The sequence below is a fragment of the Balaenoptera physalus genome (genome assembly GCF_965194825.1).
Source record: "Balaenoptera physalus genome assembly, chromosome: 2".
Taxonomy (NCBI): domain Eukaryota; kingdom Metazoa; phylum Chordata; class Mammalia; order Artiodactyla; family Balaenopteridae; genus Balaenoptera; species Balaenoptera physalus.
In genome coordinates this window covers 152990507-153012451 of record NC_138883.1, presented here as the reverse complement: position 1 = coordinate 153012451, position 21945 = coordinate 152990507, and the positions used below count along the sequence as shown (strand labels likewise).

The following is a 21945-nucleotide window of genomic DNA, read 5'->3' as shown; positions in this document are numbered from 1 at the left end:
CTGGTGGGGATGCAATATTGCATACATACTTAAAAAAAATGAAAGTTGTTATTTCTATACTGTGTATGGATAAATGAGGGCTAATAGCTACATTAGTCTTAGTAACACATCCAAATAACTTTTGAATTGCTGCATAAAATCTGTGCATCTCTACAAGTGACTTGGTTTGGAAGTATTATTGCTAAAGTTCATCTGAACGCCCACAGGCATCAATGCTTCCAGTGCCCACCATGTCATCAAATTACTTTGTCTCTTTCTTTATTAATTGTGTGCTATTGTGATAGTTAATTTTATGTGTCAACTTGGAGGGTATTAATGAATGAGATTCACATTTAAATCAGGGGACTCAGAGTAAAGCAGATTGCTCTCCCTGATGTGGGTGGGCCTCACCCAGTCAGTTGAAGGCATGAATAGAATAAAAAGACTGGCCTCCTCAAGCAAAGGAAATTCTCCAGCAGATGGCCTTCCAGCCTTCAGACTTTATTTGTGCCACTGGCTCTCCTGAGTCTCCACCTGCTCGCCCAAACTGCAGATTTGGACTTGTCAGCCCCCATAATTCCAGGACCAGTTCCTTATAATAAATCATCTCCTATTGATCCTATTGGTTATTGGTTCTGTTTCTCTAAAGAACCCTGCCTAATACAGCTCTAACACCTCATAATTCCTGCATCTCTGATAAGTGGATTTTTTTAGATAGATAAAGCTCATTTTTTAAAGCATTTAAAAATGCTCTTTAAAGTGGTGACATCAAAACATGCAGAACATGGTATATATGTACAATGGAATACTACTCAGCCATAAAAAAGAATGAAATTTTGCCATTTGCAGCAATGTGGATGGACTTGGAGGGCATTATGTTAAGTGAAATAAGTCAGACAGAGAAAGACAAATACTGTGTGACATCACTTATATGTGGAATCTAAAAAATACAACAAACTAGTGAATATAACAAATAGAAGCATACTGACAGATATAACGAACAAACTAGTTGTTACCAGTGTGGGGGAGGGGCAGTATAGGGGTAGATGATTAAGAGGTACAAACTATTAGGTATAAAATAAGCTACAAGGATGTATTGTGTAACACGGGGAATATAGTCAATATTTTACAATAACTATAAATGAAGTATAACCTTTAAAAATTGTGAATCACACCTGTAAGTTATATAATATTATACAGCAACCATACTTCAATTTAAAAACATGCAGAAAAGAAATACCCAAATCCTAACTGCACAGCTTGAATTATTGCAGTGTGAGTGTAACTACCTTCCAGACTGAGAGAGAGGACATAAGTACCCTAGAGAAGTGCCTGCTTCTTGTCATTAGGTCCGCCTTGCTCCCAGAAGTGATCTCTCTTACAGATCTCTAACACCCTGATTCGTTTTTATCATCTTGAACTTTGTACAGACAGAACCACGTGGTATGTAGACCTTTTGTCTTCTTGCTCTCAACATGATGCTTGTAAGTTATGTGTTCATTTCATTGCTATGTAGTTCTACGTGTCTGCTCTTGATGGACATTGGAGTTATTTCCATTTTGGGGCTACTCTGAGAAATGTTGCTATGGACATTCTTGTACCTGTCTTTTGGTTGGACATATATGCACATTTCTATTGGGTATGTACCCCAGTGTGGAATTGCTTAGTGTGGGAGAGCTTTGTAGATAGTGCCAACAAGTTGTCCACAGTACTTGTACCAATTTACTGAAAGGCAGAGTTCCAACTGCTTCACACCCTGGCCAGCACTTGTTCTTGTCAGTGTCTTTAATTGAAGCATTCTGGTAAAAACCTATATGTATAATATTACGATTGCAATGTGCATTTTCATGATGATTAGTTACTTTGGGCACCCTAAAATATGTTTATTGGCCATTTTGATAACGTCTTTTTTTATTGTTTTGTTGTTGTTCCCATCTTGTTTTATTGTGTGCCTGGTTGTTCCTGAGTGGTGCTGAACGTTGCATATGTAGAAATATCTTGAGGCTCTGAGCGTGATCGTCTTCCTCCTGGGGTGGGTCGTTACCAGTTCTGACAAGCTGGATGTCTAGGTGTGCTGGCAAATGGAGAAGAGCTAGGCAGAGTTGGCTTCAGCCCCCAAGCCAGGTGTGTCTCTAGTTGATACTTGTGTTAGCTTGCTAGGGCTGCCATAAAAATGTACCACAAACTGGGTGGCTTAGAACAACAGATTTATTGTCTCACAGTTCTAGTGGTAGGAAGTCTGAGATCAAAGTGCTAGCAGGGTTGGTTCCTTCTGGAGGAGAATCTGTTCCAGGCCTCTTCCTTGCTTCTGTGTTTTGTTGGCAATCTTTGGTGTTTCTTGGACTGGAGAAGCATCACCCTGATCTCTGTCTTCGTTTTCACTTGGTGTTCTCCCTGGGTGTATATCTCTGTCCAAATTTCCCCCTTTTATAAAGAGACAGTCATAGTGGATTGGGCCCATCCTAACAACCGCATCTTAATTTGATCATCTGCCAAGACCCTATTTCCAAATAAAGTCATATTCACAGGCACTGGGGGTTAGAACTTCCACATCTTTTGGGGACAAAATTCAACTAATAACAGTCCTTATTCCTACACTTTAACCAAAGGAGGTTTGACTACAGCTGAACTTCCTTGGTGGATCCTAATGCTCCATTTTTGTTCCCTGAGTTCTATACATGCTTTGCAATTTCATTTAGTTTCTCTTGGTTCTAAGCTGCTGTTTTTGGAATTAGCAGGTGCCTTGAAGAAAAAAAGCCACAGTGGGTAGGTTTCCACCATTTCAGATCTTAGCCTCCAGGTTCTCACTGCTCTGCTCTAGGGTTGCTAGATGAATACAGGATGCTCAGTCACACGGATGTCAGATAAACAATACATAATTTTTAGTGTATGTACCAAATATTAAATGGCACATACTTATATCAAAAATTATTTGCTGTTTATCTGAAACTCAAGTTTAACTGGATGTCTCATATTTTCATTAGTGAAATCAGGTAATCCTACCTAGGTAGATCTAAAATGTCTTCAAACAGATTTTTATTTAATGCATATTTTTGTAATATTTAACATATAGTGTGTGTCATTGTTTTGAGGTGGAAGGTGGTCAGAAGCCAGCTAGTTGGGCATTGCTAGAAAAAGAACTCTCCCTGTTTTTGACAAGTTTTTAACTGGCTTGAGAAGACTGGACAGGCCTTTTCTCACCCTGTTCCCTTTGTGCCTGACATACTAAGAACCCAGAATAAATATTGCTGAGATAGAGACGAATTAAATGATCCACTTTATACTAATATACACACCCATCTAATGCCATTTGCCTCTGTTGTTATCTCAATTATGATATGGCTAATCTTGATGAGGGAGGGACATAAGTTACTGTCTTAAATTCAATATAAGAATTCTCCTGGGATGCCTTGGAGCAGTGTGTGTGTGTGTGTGTGTGTGTGTGTGTGTGTGTGTGTGTGTGTGTTTTGTTTTGTTTTTTCTTAATGTCCCAAGACTTGCAATTGTTGAGTTCTTGAAATTTTTTAAAAACGAAAGACCAGACTTCCTGGTTTTTTCCCACTGTGAACTAGATATCTATCTTTCTCTTTCTGCGCCTTCAAGGAGCAAGTCTAGATCATCAGGCCCTCTTACCATTTCCCAGTAGAAGGAGAACTGCAGGCGCGTGTTAATAATCTTTGCACGGACTATGCACAGTGTAGAATGAAGCCCTGGACAGCCCAGGCTGTTTTATTGTTCTGAAGTATTAACAGGTTGAGGACACTTTACTGGTAAAAGAATGGAATGATCAGTAGCTTAATTGAGCTGAACATAAATGGTGCTATTTGAATCTCTTAAAATCTGCAGAGAAACAAATCTTTCCCGAGTTGAATGTTAAATCGAAACAAATTGTTAGAGAATTTCTCTATGTTCACTTACCGTACTCCCCCAACTCCCCCACCCCATTAGCACAGCAGTAAAAAAGAGCCTTATAAGTTTTTTAAAAGTCCTCTTGACTTTTAATATTTTTTAATTTTAAAATATTGTTTATTTTTTTAAATATTTGTAAGTAAATATTTAGCCTGGTGCAAAACTCAGGGTAAGTTTTCTTAAAAATAAAAAAAAAATTTATCTCTAAGAAACTTTGGGAAGGTCCTGAAATACCAGGTAAAATTACTCAGAGGGAATTATGTAATCCAATTGGATGCTATTTTTGTGTCTACAGTTCATTGATCTAGCTTTTCTTAAGCACAAATGACTCCCAGATTGCCACGTTACCTTTTTCTTTAGGACACATTTCACGCTGTCAGAGACTAATTAGGTAAATCATCACTAGTATTTTGGGATAATTTATCTCTTTAGTCTTCCCTCAGGTTCTTAAGTGATAAACTCCATTTGTCCCTTTCATAAGCCTCTAGGCTCTGAAAGACTTATGGGACTTCTCCAGGTGCCTGCCTCTCTTCCAGGGGACTCTGGACAATTAAAAGTAAGCTAAGTGCCATGCACAGCCCACCAAAGGATCAAGCTGGCTCCGAGAAGCCTGGCACCTCCAACCCGTCACCTGGAGTAGTTAAAAGCATTGGTTTTTACTTCTGTGATTTTTTTTTTTTAAACTCTTTTTTTCCCCGGAGCGCTAGGGAATTGGTTTGAGAATCAGCATCTGGATGACATTTCCCAAGGAGTCAGACTTTGATGGAATCGCACAGCTCCCACGAGTCTCTGCCCTCTATTTGTTACCTCCTTTAGGATAAGGCACACATTCAATCTGCATGTTTGTAGGGGTTTGATGACATTTTCATCATGCCATAATGTGTCATTCGAAGATTTAGTCTGAAAGCTCCTGACCTTTCTTGCCATGCTAGGACTTCCACTTGGACGCCGTCCTTGGGCAAACTGTGTTTTCCTGTGCCTGGTGGTACAGCCATTCCTGTTCTATGGCCCCAGTGATTGCATTCTGTAACCTACAGTGAGTTCCTATAACTAGTATTGAAGGCACAGGAAATGGGAAAGAGCATAAAAAAAAAGATTTATTATTTACGAGTGTTACTAAAGTTTACCTCATCTCTACTTAAAAAAAAAAAAAAAAAAAAAAACGGAATAGTAAACAATGACTGATTCTTACCCTCAAGTTAAAATTTCATTGTATCCATTACTTAATGCCACCTGTATCATTGGTGAATTCTGAATTTCAACTTTGTCCTGTAGCACATGACATTGCTTAGTGATAGGTTCTCTCACAGTAAATCTATTAAAGAGAGGAAACGAAGCATGTTTTCAATGTAGTCTTTGTTGATTCTTCCAAAAGCGAAATTCACGGTCATGGAATTATATGGTCTCTTGTAACCTTTTCCCTGTCCTTCTCTTTACAGTGTGCACATTTTGCTGAGCCTGGGTCAAGAACTATGTCAAAAATTCAAACCATGTTGCAGGGTTGAATTCCTGAACACAGATTATTTCTCCTTGGCTTTGGTTTCGTAACTGTCATGTCCTCATGAATTGAAGGTTTATGCTTCTATTTTGAACCAATCTGTTAGACTCATTAGCATTCCCGGCCGCTTGCCCTACATAGCTGGAGCCACTTGCCTCTTTAGGTGTGAGGGCAACAGCTGTGGAAAATATTCAAATTCAACTGGTGACCTTGTTAACAAGGAACCTGTGAGCACAGTTACCTCTGTAGGCACTGTAATTTATAAAAATATAATTTGGCTGTAGAGCTAGTAAAATGGGTTAACGATTATTTTTATTGTCTGGGCTGTTTTGTTGTTTCCTTCTATATTTGCTATTCAAATTACCATAATAAGAACAAGGCATTTTACCATTCTCATTACAAGCCATGTAATGTCTAACCCAAGCAGACATTCAAAAGAAAAATTAGAGTGTAGGAAATGATTATAGCAGTAAGTTTCTTTAACGAGTAAAATAAACAAGGATGACAGAGCCACTTCCACAGTCGCCACGTTGAGCCAGGCACCTGCCACTCCGACTCGTTACCCAGCAATAGGACCTATTCAGGTGTCTTGGACTAAGTTAAGTGTTTTGGTGCAGACACAACTGATCTCCTTTCTGGCTCAAAAAATTCTCATCAGTCCGTTTTACCCTCTGAAGAGCAGCTGACTCCTGTCTGGTGTGGAGCTCTTCTACAGCCTGGGTCCCCCCTTGGTTCCGCCTCCTGTTCTGTGCAAAAGCGTCCCTGCCTGACTGTGATACTCGCCTTTCCTGGCCTCTGGCCTTGGCTGCTGGTGTCGCCTACGCCTGGGGCACGTCCTCCAGCCTCCTCTCCTCCTGCCGACAGCCCCTCAAAGGCTCTTTCTTTGACTGAGGCGTTCCATCCGTCCACGTCTGAGTGTCCTCGTCCCCACTGCAGAGCATCTCATAGGTCACAAGCCCCATAGAGAAGCTGTGCTGAGTTTCCACGCGCTGCTCAGGCTGGCACGGTGCCTTGGCAGGCATCTGCCCCTGTTTGCTCCACGCTCGCCACTGCGCTGCCCTCCAGCCCCTCACCTGCTGCCCGCACCACCCCCCCACACCTGGTTTCCCCACTCTCCTCACCCCAGCCTGCCAAGGCCGCCTATGGCAGTGCCTGGACGGTGTGGCCTGGGCGCCCGGCCGTCTCTTCTCGGCTGTTTGGCAGAGAGATGGACTGCAGGCACTTGCTTCTTGGGGATGGGAGGATGCGGCTGAATGCTGCTTCAAAGACAAGGCTCAGAAAACCACTTTCTCTAGACGTCTTTAGACCACCTGGTTTTTGGTTTGTTTATTTGTCTAATGTTGGTTTATAACATTCTATGTTTCATGCGTAAACATTGTATTTTGACTTGACTTCTGTATACACTACAGAGACTACCTGTTCTTAAATCTTTTCCTCAGTCGCCTCAAAAGGTGTGGGTGTGAGGAATATTAATATAATTTTATTTATTTTAAATGTGCACAGATACTCATGGGAAATAACCCTTTCTACTACTGGTTTGGTGCTTTTCCAAGTCATTTCAAATTAGCTTTTTTTTTTGATTTACAGTATGCTGAGTACAGATTTTATTTATGTATTGACCATGCCGCACATCTTTGTGGGATCTTAGTTCCCCGACTAGGGATCGAACCTGGGCCCCAGCAGTGAAACCACTGAGTCCTAACCTCTGGACTGCCAGGGAATTCCCTGCTGAGTACAAATTTTAACAAGGACCAGGGTGGATTATATGAAAAAAGATTAGAAATCCTGAAGCTGTACGTTCATTAGGGGAGTAAAATGGCACAATGATCTTTTTTTCTTGTCTAGATTCCTGCTGCTGATGCCTCTATGGCAGCGTACAAACTGATGACGTTTCTCTGTCTTTTCGGCCAGTTTCCAATGCTTTGCAGATTCCTGGTAGAGAAAGGGGAGCCTTGTTTTTAACCCCTCTACCTCACTGCTTTGCATCTCAACCATCTCATTTGCTCCCCTGCTGCTCTCTTTGCTGTTTGTTTCACTCCCAGAAATTCCAGATTGCTATTATATAAACCCATCTTCCAGGGTTAGGGGGAGTCTTTCTTTATCCTGACACATGCTGCTTGAAAGTGAACGTCAGGGTGGCCGTTGCCTTTGTCACTCTCCTTCTCATAGAGTGTGTGTGTACCTGTGTGTGCGTGTGAGCATGTGGGTGCATGTGCATACATGTGTGCCCCTGTACACACAAGCACACATGTGCATTCTGTACCAGTAAAGAGGTGTGGCCAGGTTCTGTGGTATGACTTGTGCAAAGCTATTAGATGAGTGTATGACACATAATAAATATTTTAAAAAGAAGCAGGGAGGAGAGGTAGTGATTTTGTTAGCACTAGAAATTAGGAAAAAGGAAACAAGTATTCCTATATTTGAAGTGACCTTTTGAATGCAGTTTTTTAATGTTTAATTATTACTAATTTTGACCTCAAAATTTTAATCTAAGGAGCATTTTTCAAGTGTGTCCACCTGATGTAAATAAAGTGTTACTAAAAACTAAGGAGATATTTAAAAATAGGTTCAGTGACAAAAAATGTTTGTGAAACACTGGCTTAAATACAGTTAGGATGGGTTCTTTCCAGCAGGGCTTAGCAGTGCTTTTAATCTGCTGTATTCGTTTGTGACTTTCTCAGGGGAGGGGGCCTATATTATGGGCTATAGTCCGTAATTATTTGACCACAGAATACCTTTCTAGGAATAGTGTTTTAAAAAAAAGTAACTCTGGGAAATTCGAACCTAGAGAACCCAGAACTACCAAGAGTGTGAAAGAACTTGGAGACAGGACTGGCACAACCTCCTCCTCTCTGTCCCCAGAACTGTGCTGCCTTCCGTGTTCATCTGTGTGATAGTTCAGCTTCCAATGTTATTTTTGCATCCGAGACTTTTAGCCCTTTCCTCTGAAATTAAAAGGTCAAAATTTTCCATAATGTAAAGCTCATTAGGATCTCATTGTCAGCCCACATGGGACACTGTCTGAATTACAGCTCCTTTTGTTGTATAAGTGAATCAGAGACCAATGGACCAATGGCTGCATAACTCCCTCATTTATCACTGTATGGAGGAGTAAAACGGAATATACAAACTTGCAATAAAACCAACACAATTTATGGTCACTTTCCTATAAGCACTGTGAAAAGATGATCATAAATCAAGATATTTCCTTCCAGTTGTGGCTCTTGCCAGTTGGGGAGCCTTCATGCTCTTGCCGGCAGAGAGGGCCCATTATGATTCAAGGCCACCCTCACCTGGTCTTAATAACACCTTGTAGTGAAATTAATTTACTTTAAAAATTCCTGTTGCCATAACAACTTGGTACAGCTGTTCATGTGACTTAATGAGATCCTAGAAGAAGAAACGTTTTAGAGAGAAGGCAGAATAAATGGAGATCAACGGCCTTTAAGTGCCGTGTGTGGACATGAGTTGGTAACTGAAGGAGGTACTTGCTGAGGTGAAAGAGACATGGGCCTTTATTTCTGCTTTCATTTCTTTTCTCTTTAATCCCAAGAAAGCTGTTGTTCCTTCTCTCCTCTCTTCCTTAGGAAGCTGTACAATACAGCTGTGGGTTCTGACACGCTGAAATGAAATGGAGGTTATTTTGATGACAAAAAATAAAGATTTCTTTATTTTAAAATATTTCTTTTCATGCAGCCTGCTAGTGTGGTGAAAATATGTCATATTTGGAATAGAAAATATCCACATGAATTTAACTTACATTAGTCTTGTATTGTTTTTTGAAACTTGTAAGCTGCCCTAAAATATTGCAGATCAGCTGAACACCTGAGTTTGAGTCATTCTTATATTGAGCCACACAAACTTCACTTCTCTTTAGAGCTTTATAACCCAGTCCTCCAACAAGGAATCAAAAATGGATCTTTAAATATGGCCAAAATATCAAAAGAGTTTTTTTAAAAAAGCAATCAAAAAGATAAGTCAGCAGTAGTGAGCTAAATCCTCTTTTGTGCCTTTTGTGCCTGATATGCTTTTATAATTTCTTAAATGAATAGAAATGTAACACATGTTAATTGTTGAAAATTTGGAAAATAGAGAGAAAAAAAGACAAAAAAACCAAATATCTTACATAATCTCATCATATAGAGATAATCATATTCTATAATATATTATGGGTCATTGTGAAATATAACCTGTCTTTTTAACTTAACAATTAAATATTCTTCCACAATATGTCTTGTAATGGTGCTTCAGGTTTTATTATTATTGTGTAATACATATTTTAGTCAGTCTCCTTGAACATTAGATTATATCTATGTTTTTGTTTTTGTAAATAGTTCTGTAAAAATACCAATGCCCACATACTTTCAGTGAATCTGTGTTCCCAGAAGCTAATTCCTAAGGATAGAATTCCTGAGTCAGGGCACATGAGTGTGTTAGGTCTTCTGATACACATTGCCAAATTCCTTATGCAAAGGTACCAGTTTACACTTTCACCAGCCAGATGGGAAAAGGCTCTTTCCTTCTACACCCTACTTGCACCCATGCTGGATATTATCATTACAAATTTTCTTTTCTCACACACCCAATAAAAGGGCCAGAACCCAGGACACTGGCAATACCAAATGCTGGTGAGGCACTCTCATTCACTGCTGGTGGAAATGCAACATGGTGCAGCTATTCTGAAAGACAGTTTAGCAGTTTCTTACAAAACTAAACATATTCTTAGCATACTATCCAGCAGTCACACTCATTGGTAGTTATCCAAAGGAACCAAAAGCTTACATCCCACAAAAACCAGCATGTGGAAGTTTAGAGAAGCTTTACTCATAACTGCCAAAGCTTGGGAGCAACTAAGATGTCCTTTATGATAGCCAACAAGTGGGCCTCATTCTGCTCAGAATTTTATAAATAAAACTGTACACCAATGAGAGGTCAATTCTGTAAACTTACTGAAAAAAGAAAAAGATTTGCCTATATATCTTGAGAAGTAGATTTAACTAGCATTTCCAGTGTGGTGCTCAGGGTGTCAGTTCTCCAGGATGCTCATAAAAGGAACAAGACAAAGTAATACTGGGCTGTAAAAAAAAAAAAAAAAAAAAAAGTAATGATGTAGGTAGGGCTTCCACACCTCAGCAGCTCCACCCAGTCCTGTGAGGACATTGTTGCCTATGAGAGTCCTAGGTGGGTTTGACCAGCTACCCACTTTTCAAGGAGGATCTCATGGGGCTTACCTTTTCCATGGAAAGGACTTTGGGGAGAAGTATGTGGAGCGGTCAGTGGAAAGTGTGATGAAGCTAATCCTGGTTCAGCCTCTTGCATAGTCTTCAGCAGGCATCACCATCTTCATCCCGCACCTCCTCCTCTGGGTGAAGTGTGGATACAGATGACAGATTCCCTGCAGGCACTGGCCGTGTCCAGCTTACTTCCCCCAGGATTCCCTGGCCCAATCCCTTTGGCAGACACACGTTGAGAAGATGTCTACAGCACTATGGTAGTAGAATATCATTTCATAACTTCATGTAATAATATTTGGTTCTTTCCATTCATAGTGGTTACCCTTCAGGTGCTGTGATTTGACCTGCATTATCAACTTGATGCACTAATGATTCATGTTACAGCAGTAATGTATTCTAATTATTTTGGTCATGATTTACTATTTTCCTATTAATAATCACTCACTCAGGAGGAAAATGTTCCACGTATCTTATATATTTAATACATTCTGTGTTTTCCCCAAACATAGTTTTCAAGTTGTTCAATGTGCATAGAAATTAATGTTTACTGAAACCCCCTCATCCCCAATCTCCATTTTGTTTTTAAAATATCTCATGTAGCTCACTACATGTCAATAGACTGAAAGATATTTCTTTTTTCTGACATTGTTCTCTGTATCATCTTATCTGTTTTATGTGCAGAGAGTGGAAGTTGGAGCCAAATTCCTTCCCTTACGCTGTGTCTAAGCTACAGGAGACTTAAGGAATGTCATGATCTGGGGCTAAATGTGGTTCTGCCACTGGGGGAATGGAGACTTTAAACAGAAACTAAACTTAATTATAGAGAAATAGAAAGACATTTCTCTTGCCCCTGAATTTTATGGTCTGATACTTGTGCTTGCTGTGCTGGGGGCCACCTGGGATCTGTCAGATTCTTTGTGGGATGCATGCCTCTCCTTAGCTGATGAAAACCCTAGACTAGAATTGGGGCCGATATTCAGGCAATGTCCATGACCCCATGGCAAAGTTGTGGACATAGAAGAAAGATGAGGGGACACTCATGAGCTGCATTTCAAAATACTGCTGAAGGGGATTAAGAGGTACAAACTACTATGTATAAAGTAAGTAAGCTACAAGGATATATTGTAGAGCAGAGGGAATATAGCCAATAGTTTATAATAACTATAAGTAGAGTTCAATCTATAAAAATTTTGTATCACTATGTTGTACACCTGCAACTAATGTAATATTGCATATCAACTATACCTCAATAAAAAAAATAGTGCTGAATGCTTTACATTTCTAGGAGTTTTGAAGGATGTCCTGCAGAGGAACGGAAAGAAGGCATGACCCCTCCTACAGTCGGCACAGGAGAGTAATCTGTGCCGCTGAGTTTTTGTTGCACAGGGATTTCCTCGAGAGAAGAGCATGACTACTGAGCCCTCCAAAGCAGAGGGGCCTGCCATCAGCTGCTGAACCACAAAGAGTCCTAATCTTCCCTGGAAGGGGAGGCCTGGGCAACTGTAGGAGCCTAGGCTTGCGAGAGGGCGTTGGTCTGCCCAGCATGGAAGGGGTGACATGGGGCTGAGGGCGCAGGTGCCCTTCTCTTTGTGCTTCTCAGAGAGAATGCAGACTTTTCCAGAAGAAAGTTACCCACAGAAATACCCGGTGTGTGGTATGGAGGCCTTGGGGGACCTCCAAAGCTGCAGAGAGACCCACCAATGCTCAACGATTTAGGCTCAGCTGAGAGCCTCTCTTTTCTCAGATGACCCAGTCAAGGCCAGAGGTGGGGGAATCAGCAGGGCAGTGAGGACGCCTCGCTGGGCTTGGAAGTCCATGTTGTAACCTGGCGTCTGTCATTTCTGACTTCAAGCACAGAGAATTGGCTCATGGATGAGCACGGTGGGCCGGGGGCTCTGCAAGGGGACTGAAGCACTCCTTGCAGATGATCAAGCTCTGGGGAGAAGGATAATGAGCCCAGCCCAGGGATGGGAGAATTCGAGTGTCTGGGTTACCTACCACGGCCTGGAGCTCCTGACAGGAATGCTGCCCTCACAGCCTCGTGCTTTCCTGTCGGCGTCACCATCTCAGAGAACCCACCTCGGGCAGAGACCTGCCTCCTGCCTTCTTAGAGTGTGGGGACTTGAGTGAGACACAGAGTTACGGGACACGAAGATTTATGGGGAAGAAGTGAGACTCTGGTCAGGTTGCACTGGACATTCAGTGGTCACTGATCTCAGGAAGTAAGATCTTGGCTTCGGACTTTAAAACGTCAGGATCAGTTCTGAGAGGTCAGATTATGGTCAGGTGTGGACATGGCCATAGTAGAACAGAATTTACAGATTGTACGCTGGGGGAAATTAAAGGGGGTACCATTAGAAACTCTGCAGAAGAAGAGGCCGCACGAGGGTCCAGAGGGCCAAAATGAAACTTGGAGATGCATGCGTGGCTTTGCAAACAACGTTTCTTTGTTGATGCATTATTCCAAGGATTCAGTGTGAATTTTCTGTATTGGTGGTAGCCATAGGGGCTGAATATTACCTGGATTCCCAGATTAAAGATAAGGAGCATCACTGAGGATAGACCCTGGAAGTATCCTAGTGGCTTCTTAATTCTCTTGTTGAAGTAAGATTTTTTAATGGTAGCCTACTCATCTATGTTGCTATCCCTTAAAGAATATTAGTGAGATTTAATAAAGTAGGCATTAAAAAACAATCAAGATCCATGGCATTTGAATAAAATATAAGCATTTGGTTCTTAAGAGCTAGTTTCCCTTCAATAAAGGAGCTAAAAACTCCTTGCTCCCAAGAAGAAGAAGAGAAGGAGGGAAGGGGGGAGGGGTTAGATTTGATGTCAGAGTGTTTTGAGAGATAGGGCCTTCACCCTGCTTCCCTCACACCCCATCCTGGAGCGCGTCTAGGGTGTGGTTCCACTAAGGAGAGCTGGGATTATACCCTGTTGTACCCAGCAAAATACAGGGAGCAGTCAGCATTCCCTTGCTGTCCAGGAGGGACAGGCAAATATTTGTAAAGAAAAGACTGCATTTGCGATGATGAGGACAACAGTCTGTGTGACCCAGTGGCTGGAGACATAACAGAACTTGGGCTTCTCTCAGAGTGTTAGCATGGATAGGAAACCTTGTCCAAAAACCAGATTCCTTCCTCCCCACCCCAAACTTTGCTGTTCCATGTATCCCTGAAATGTGGACATAAATCCAGCTAAAATTGGCTGAGATCATCCTGAATTGGCCGAGATTAAGTTTCTATCATTTGTTGGAAATGAGGCTCAACAAAAAGAATTAAACTGAGTATCACATGTTTGTGTTTGAAAATTCATACGTGGAAAAGTCCAACTGAAGAGTAAATACTGTAGAGCTCTCACATCCCAGAGATTTATTGGCATATGCCATGGTTTAAACACATTTATAGTGGATACAAGCTCTTTCCTTAAAACCTGATTAAGAATCACTTTCCTTCAAACTATGTGCTCGTTTGAGTGCTCTGGATTAGAAGGAAGGGGACGGGAATATTTAAAGAGGGTACCTGAAATGTTTGGGTGGATTTTAAGAGCATTAATGTGTGGTGTTTCGTGAGACCTGAAAGTTGCCAGAATTCTCGCAAGGAAGGGATGCCTACCTCTTCAGTGTCATCCAAAGACAGTGCTGGTCCTGAATGTGAAGAAAGTGGACAGGTTGTCATCGAAGGCCCTGCCTTTTTCTCTTCTACTTTTCTTTCTCAGGCACTGATGAAATTTCATTGCCTTCCTCCCCCTCCAAAGCAATCCTTCCTTGTGTCCTGTGTTCAGACAGAGGCAGGTGACAATGAAAGGTGCTTGGATTTCTGGAACCTGTCATAACAGGTCTATATCTGGCTCTACTTCATTCTTTTTTGCTCTTATTGCTGTCATTGGTTTCATTTCCTCTGGAAACAAATCTATGGAAAGATGAAAATATTTTTATGTAGTAATGTGTATTGTCCACCAGAAGATCTGATTTATTCAACTTTGGCAATAAGAAGTTCAAAACAAGTTCTATTCCTTAACTAGAGTTTAGTGTTTACTCATGTTTTTCTATGTCTGGGGCTTGGGAATATTACACAGCAACTTGGCACTTCACATTTTAAAACAGATTGGAGTATATTTTGATTCAATAACATGGAGTAGAATTTTAGGAAAAGAGATGTATTATAAACAGTGATACGTTCTTTTTTATCATAAAACAAACCACATTTTCAAGTTTGGAAAGTGTTTAAATGAACATGGTTATTATGAATTCCCTAACATTGCATTTTACTGAGGGTAACTTTGGAATGTTTCCATTTTCTCAAGATATTCTATATGATCTTCACAATACAGAGCATGGAAAAGTCCAGAGTAAAGGATGTTTGCATTTCTACTAGAGATTTCACAGTGACAGTATTTTTTGCAATCATGGTATATCTTATTGTTTCATTTATTATTTTCCAAAGATTTCTCTATAAAAAACCCAAAACAACTCAGGTTTAGCCATTTTGATTTGTAATCATTGGTCATTTATGCAGGAAATACAGACGCAGCCTCTGACTCATTATCAGTGCTTATGAAAAATGACAGCATTGGGCAGAGAAATGCTTTTATTTTCAGGATGAACTGGCAAAGAGCCATCTCCTGCTTAATAATCTGTTTTCACCTCTCCTCTGTTGAATCATATTTTAGATTCAAAGGGAAGATATCAAGATATGAGAATATCATCATTCTCTCATTTTATTCAACTGGTGTGTTTGTCATCTATATGGATAATAGAATTTTTCAGAAATGTTCTCAACTTGTACCAGATGCCGATCTGCTGGCTCCACTGAACAGAAAGTGTTCCTTCCCTTCTGGCACAATTCTGTCATGAAAGAGACAGTTACAACAGTTCCTTTTCAACTCTGTATCAGCTAATGCCTTGTCATCCATTCCCTCAGAAAATGTTTCAGAGTAAAATTCCCACATCCGGAAAACCATCACACCCTTGTGAGGTCCCTATCTTTGCAATCTGGATAACCTGTGATGGGTTTTTAAAAATCCCTTAGATCTGAAAGAAGATGGATATATGTAATCAAATGGAAAATGGTTTTCACTGTGTCTTCTCAACCAACCCTTAGTACACACTGTCAAAAAAAAAAGGTATTATCAGGCATATTGTCATGGTTACAAGAATACTAAGCTCACTGTGGGAGAAAACGCTTGGAAAAATCAAAGGTAATATATCAACAAGAATATAAAAAACAGAGAGAACAAGAAAGTTATCTTTATATAAAACTTTATATATTACATAGAAATTATATACAAATATATAAAAACTTGTTTTATATTGTATAAAACTTTTTTTTTAATGAGAGCCTTAGGTTAAATGAGCATTAAATTTATAAGTTTAATAAAAAATAAATACTCTTTATTCCAAATTTGTGATTTCTGTAGCTTTTTAATTTAGAATAGCTCTCTCTCTAATCTAGTTTTCTGGGAATTTATGTGCTTTTATCTTTGGCCTCCAACTCATCCAAATGATTACTGTAATTCTATTCATATTGGCAAGCAGCTGGCCCTGACTTTGCAGATTTTATTTTGTTCTCACTTTTATTAATCTTCTCTTGGTCTCCCATTCATTTCCTCACTTCAGCCACCTGAAATTAAACAGATCTCTACCCTTAAAATATAGCTTGAAAGGCATGCCAGAAGCCATACTCTCTCCAAAAGCTTTTAGTTGGGTTGCTGACTTATTTAAGTAATTAATTTTGTTGTGCTGTATCTATTTCTTCCCTTGGGTTCCACTACATTTCTCTAAATGTAAAACTAATGTACAATTGAACTAATCTTCTAGTACCATCCTGAGGCCAAGACAGATATATCAAAAAAGATGAAGGATGTGTAGGTGAAATGAATTTACATATTTCCCTTTTGTGTATTTGACAGAATCTAAGGCGACAACTGATTTAAGAATTGAGGTAAATTTTTACAAGACATATTACTCCACAGTCACAGAAATCAGAAAACATCATATGCTCTGAAAGAATCAAATGGAGTGTAATGTAGAAACTCATAGAATAAGATTTGGGGAGGATTCTGTCACTCTTGATTCTAAACCAATTTCTGATTATTAATATTAGAGGGTGTTTTTAAAGTGCTTTAACCAACAAGGTTGATGTGTTTGCCTTGATATGGAAAGTTTTACCTGATATATTTTTTAAATTGAAGTTAAAATTTATATACAATGACATGCACAGATGTTAAATGTATACATTCCATGTATTTTGGTGAATATATACGTCCATGACCAGTAACTCAATCAAGATACAGGAAGGACATTTCCATTATCCCAGAATCTCATTCCCTGTTCCCTTCCAGTAAATTTCCACCCTCTACTGGCAACAAGTATTTTGATTTATATCATCAGAATTCATTTTGTCTGTTCTTGAAGTTCCTATAAATGAGATCATACAGAACATTTCCATTTGTGTCCAGCTTCTTAGATCAACATGTTTTTGTGATTCATCTGTGGTGTTGCATGTATCAGCAATTCATTCTTTTTTTTGCTGATCAGTGTTCCATGGTATGATTACAAACAGTTCATCTGTCCCCCTGTTGATGAAAATTTGGATTGTTCTCAGCTTGGAGCTATTATGAATAAAGATGTTATAACAGTCTTGTACAAGTGTTTTGCAGACATTTGTTTTCATCTCTCTTGGGCAGATACCTATAAATGAAATTTCAGATTCATGGGGTAGGTATGTGCTTAACTTTGTAAGAAACTGCTAGTTTTCCAGAGTGGTTGTACCATTTTACATGCTCAACATTGTTGTATCTCTCTAATGGCTAATGACGTGGAACGCCTTTTAATGTGTTTATTGGATATCTACCTTAATTTTTCAGGCCCTTTGCTCTTTCTGTGTGTGTGTGTATGGTATTTTTATTGCTAGTGGATTAAAGGCTTTTTGCAGATATATGTGTTGTGATATATTCTCCCAGTCTGTGGCTTACTTTTTCACTTTCTTACCTTTCGATGCATAAAAGTTTTAAGTTTGATGTTCATTTTATTGTTTTTTTTTTCTTTTACAGTTGGTACTTTTTGTGTCCTATGTATGAAATCTTTGCCTACCCTGAAGTTGTGAGGGTATTCTCTTAGGTTTTCTTCCAGAAGCTTTATGATTTCAGCTCGTATGTTTTTCTCTATGGTGTGAGGTAGCATCTGTGGTTCATCATTCCGATGATCCTGTTGGTCAAGTTCTTAACCACTGTTGGTTGAAAGACTTCACTTTCCACAGTGCAGTATCCAGGTGCCTTTGTGAGTGTCTCTTTCTGGAATTTCTATTATGTTACTGTAATCTATTTTTTATCCTTATGCGAATACCACACTGCATTGATTATGGTAGCTTCATAAGTCTTGAAATCAGGTAGTTTGAGTCTTGCAAATTTATTCTTCAAATAAATACATTCTTATTTAAAAGATCAATAATTATTTTGGTATAAAGAAAGAATATGTGAGTATATTGCCTCTCCCCTGTGGGCAAAGCAAGGAAAATGGTTTCTTCTTTGGGGATCGCTATTGTTACTGGAATGGGGGAAGAGTCTGCACTTTGATTTTATGCCCTGTTGAAGATAAGCTTGATTCTTTTAAATTAACTCATGAATTCCTTGCATTTTTGAAGTGTGTTCATGGTGAAATAGAATCTTCCTTCTTTAATATCACGTTATATTTAAAATTTAAAAAGCATGTTTCTCCAAACGAATTTACCAGTTTTCCACTGGATGGTAGAGTTGATAGAAAGAGGAAGAAAACTCTTTAATTGTGATTGCCTTGGGTGGATCAATGCGTAGTGATACATCCTCTCCACAGGAAGATATTATTGGCTTGGAAGGGGTAGTTAACGTGTTCAAGGTGATACAGGTGGGATATGACTCTGTGACATTTCAAAGTTCACTTTTTCTTTGACCATATTGCTGCTTTAATTAAAAAACAAAAGACTTACCTTGTATTGGTACATGGGACTTGAGAAAGAGAATGTCATTACTACTGGAGCGTAGGTCTTTATGTGGAGGCTGAATGGAGCTGAGTGGAGGAGCTGCTAGGAGGCCCCTCAGGGAGGCCTTCGCCACTGCAGCGTGGCCCATGGAGCTGAGCTGAGCGTTGCCTGCCAGCGGGGAGGTGGTCCACATGTCTCCCAGCATAGTCCACCTCACATCTTCAGTATCTCCAGCAACAACCCCACACATCTTTGCTCATAAACCTGCCCAAATTTATTACAGGTCAGTGGGCACACCTCTCGCTTTGTGAGGCATGAGCCCATTCTTCACATTCTGGGAAACGACCTGAACTTGGCTTCCGAAGCCTCACTTGAGGAATTTTCAGGGTGTGCTCATATAGGCATCATGAGCAGTCAAATTGTGGGATAACCTAAGGCCACAGACTGGGGTAGATATTCCTGGATGAAAAAAAAATGAGATCTTGACTGAAAGCCCAGGGAAATACCACATATATCAACTACTTAAGGAACCGATTTTCCAAAAAGTTATGGACAGAGCAAGCCTGCTTTCTTATCCCAGAAACTCACATCTCCCTTGACTCACAACATACGGCAGCCATGTAGGAACTTCCTCATGTCTCCATGTCCATGACCAACTCATCTCCTGTTAAGAAGGACAGATGTCCTGTTTCCGTAGGGGGCCAGACCTCCCGCCAATGGACGAGATCTCAACTTCTTGCTGACTCAAGCGCTTGGTTTCTACAGAGGCTCCGTCCCTCTCCCTCACCTCAATTTCCTCCTCCCTGCACATGAGTCTTTCTCGAATGTTTGCAGGCCCTCCCTAGCTTGTCTCTTCCTAAGCAACATCCTCCTTGGACTAGCCCCACTCCTCTGCTGCCCTTCCAGGTGGAGCTCTTGAAAGAGCTTATGGGCTGGGTCCCCACTGCCCCCCTTTCTCTCCTGGCCCTACTGCTCCAGCCTTCTCCTCTCGCTTCCCACTGCACGTTCTCTTGCCTACGATGCCAATGGCTTCCAGTTCCACCTGTGTGCCTAGACAGCCGCATTCATACCTCTCTCCAGAGAATTAGTCTCAGTTCTCACCTGAGATGGAAAACTTATTGTATTCTCTTGCATTTACAGACTTGCACTTGGATATACCCACATTATCTACTGTTATACTGTGTTTAAAATAAAGCCCAGCATGTTTTCATTAAAATGAAAATAAATATGAATGTTCTTTTTAAAAAAAGATAACTTTTCGTCTAAGCATGTGGGATTGTCTTGAACACATAGTAGCAATTTAGGGAAAATGACTTCAGATATCAAAAGCCCCATGTCTTTTCCCATTGTTCCCAAATTCAAATCCAGTGGCCGTCTTGAATGTGAAGTGTTTGGGATAGCCACACAGGTCCAGCCTTGTTCATGCAAGGTCCCCTGAAGGGAGGTCTTATCTGGTCAGCCCCTCCAGGCACCTCACCTTGGCTGCAGTTGTTTATTGGGTTTTTAACTGGATGTTAGTCATGTCTTTAAAAATACATGAAGCTACTTTTGCTGTTAACTAATGGTTTTATGAGGACCACAGAAAGGATTTGTTGGGATTTACGAATCCCAAATTATGTGATGGACTGTAAATTGTCTGTGCTTATGTATTTATATATATTTAACAGGTAAACACTGTGCCGTATAGTAAGTACACATGTTTTTCACGAGGGCTCTGGTCACCACCATGCTCACATGGGGCTACGGGAAATGCATGCATCTTATCCTGTTGGTTCCTCTTCTTTCATCACACTCTCTGTGTCCTCCTCTGGTCCTGTTTTGTGCCATTTCACGAAATTATCCCTCTTTGTTTCGCGGCCTTTAGGGTAACTACAGAGACTTCTCTACAATTGAGTCTTCGTGGGTCTTTATGTTTCAGACTTGAAGCCAGAGGTTAGAAGCAGGGGGTGGGGGTGGGGGTGGGGTCTCAGACTAAATATGCCTGAACACGTATATATATTTTTGGGTCCCACACCATATTTTTAAAATGTGAATTATTTGTTAACAGTTGAGAAGCAGGGTATTTCACCTAAGATGAAAATTTCCAGTTTCTTTTGAAAAACCAGGGAATTTCAGCCAGTGTTTCCTTCCCCAGAGCAATAATCAGCAGGTGCTGAACAGCTGTTGTGCTCTTTCTGGTCGGCGGGGGTCTGAGGCTTGCCCCCTGTGTTTGCTAGGAGACCCTCAGCTATGCTTCTATTTTTCTTTTTCCTCCTAACCCCTCTTGGCACTTGAATTGGTGAATTCTGGCTCCCGCTAGTGAGCTGTTACTCAGCCTCGCCTGCTGGCACGTAGCCGACAATGAATGACGGACAGGTGTGTCCTGTCCCTCCAGGTCTGTTCCTACGTGTCCTGTAAAATGCTTGAACTTAGAGAGGGTCACCTCCTCTGTTCTGTGTGCCACAAAATGCTGCTTCTCTTGGCACCGTGAGCTGAGCATGGTTTCAGGTTTTCTGAGAAGGGGAAGTTTGTGTAGCCTGCCTTAGCTTTGGGCAGGAAGGGAGCACCATTCAGGTCGAGTGCTCCCCAGAATGTCTTCCCTCCTGGCAGGAGTTACTCCTGTGCTGCACTCTCAAGTGTCCCCCTGGCACAGCTGCGGGGGTTTCAGGGCCTCCCTATTTCATGCTCTATGTGTCTGTGAGTGAGAAGCAAGTGGTATTCTTACCCCAAAATGAAATTACCTGGTAGTTTCTCTCTCTCCTCCACTCTCTTATCAAATTTGACCCCATGGGAGGTAAAGAAATGTGATTTGTTTTTATTCCAGTTATGTTTTTAGTCATTATGGCTTCCTGCTAGTCACTTCTATACTATTTTAGTCTGGATTGTAAAAATAATGTGACTACTCCCGTTGATGAAAAACAACATTTCAATTCTTTCTTTCTATGAAAGGTTTGAATTCATTTTGAATTTGTCAGACATGCAAACATTTTGAAGATAATAAAATAATAACTCTCCCCCCTCGCCTTGTTTACTTACAGGGCATGTGCACTGTTGTTTTGAGTGTCTTTGAGCTGCAGAATTAAGGATTTTACATTTCTGGCACTCTAATAATATTATTTTCTAGGAGAAACACAAGCAGTTTTGGCTTCTAAATATGCCCATTTAATTATGCATGGCCTGGAAGCCAGTTTTTATTAGGCTAAGCTCTGATGGCTGATCAAAGTCCACAGCCACCACTCTTTAGGGTTTTCTTAAGTGCTGGCTGATGTGAGAGTGGAATGCTTAAATTCCCTAGTAGGAAAGAATTAGAGGCTATTTTAATATCATCAGTAAACACGCCTGTGAATATTTAGCCTTCAGACAGCAGAAGCTCTGTGAGAAAAACATG

The 21945-nt window shown here is 40.4% G+C and overlaps 1 long non-coding RNA gene across 1 annotated transcript in view; it reads right to left on the bottom strand.

Annotated features, from left to right (window-relative positions):
• The window catches only part of LOC309655281, a 380610-nt gene that overhangs the window by 27217 nt on the left and 331448 nt on the right, over positions 1–21945 (bottom strand). The gene's annotated exons all lie outside the window — the stretch shown is intronic.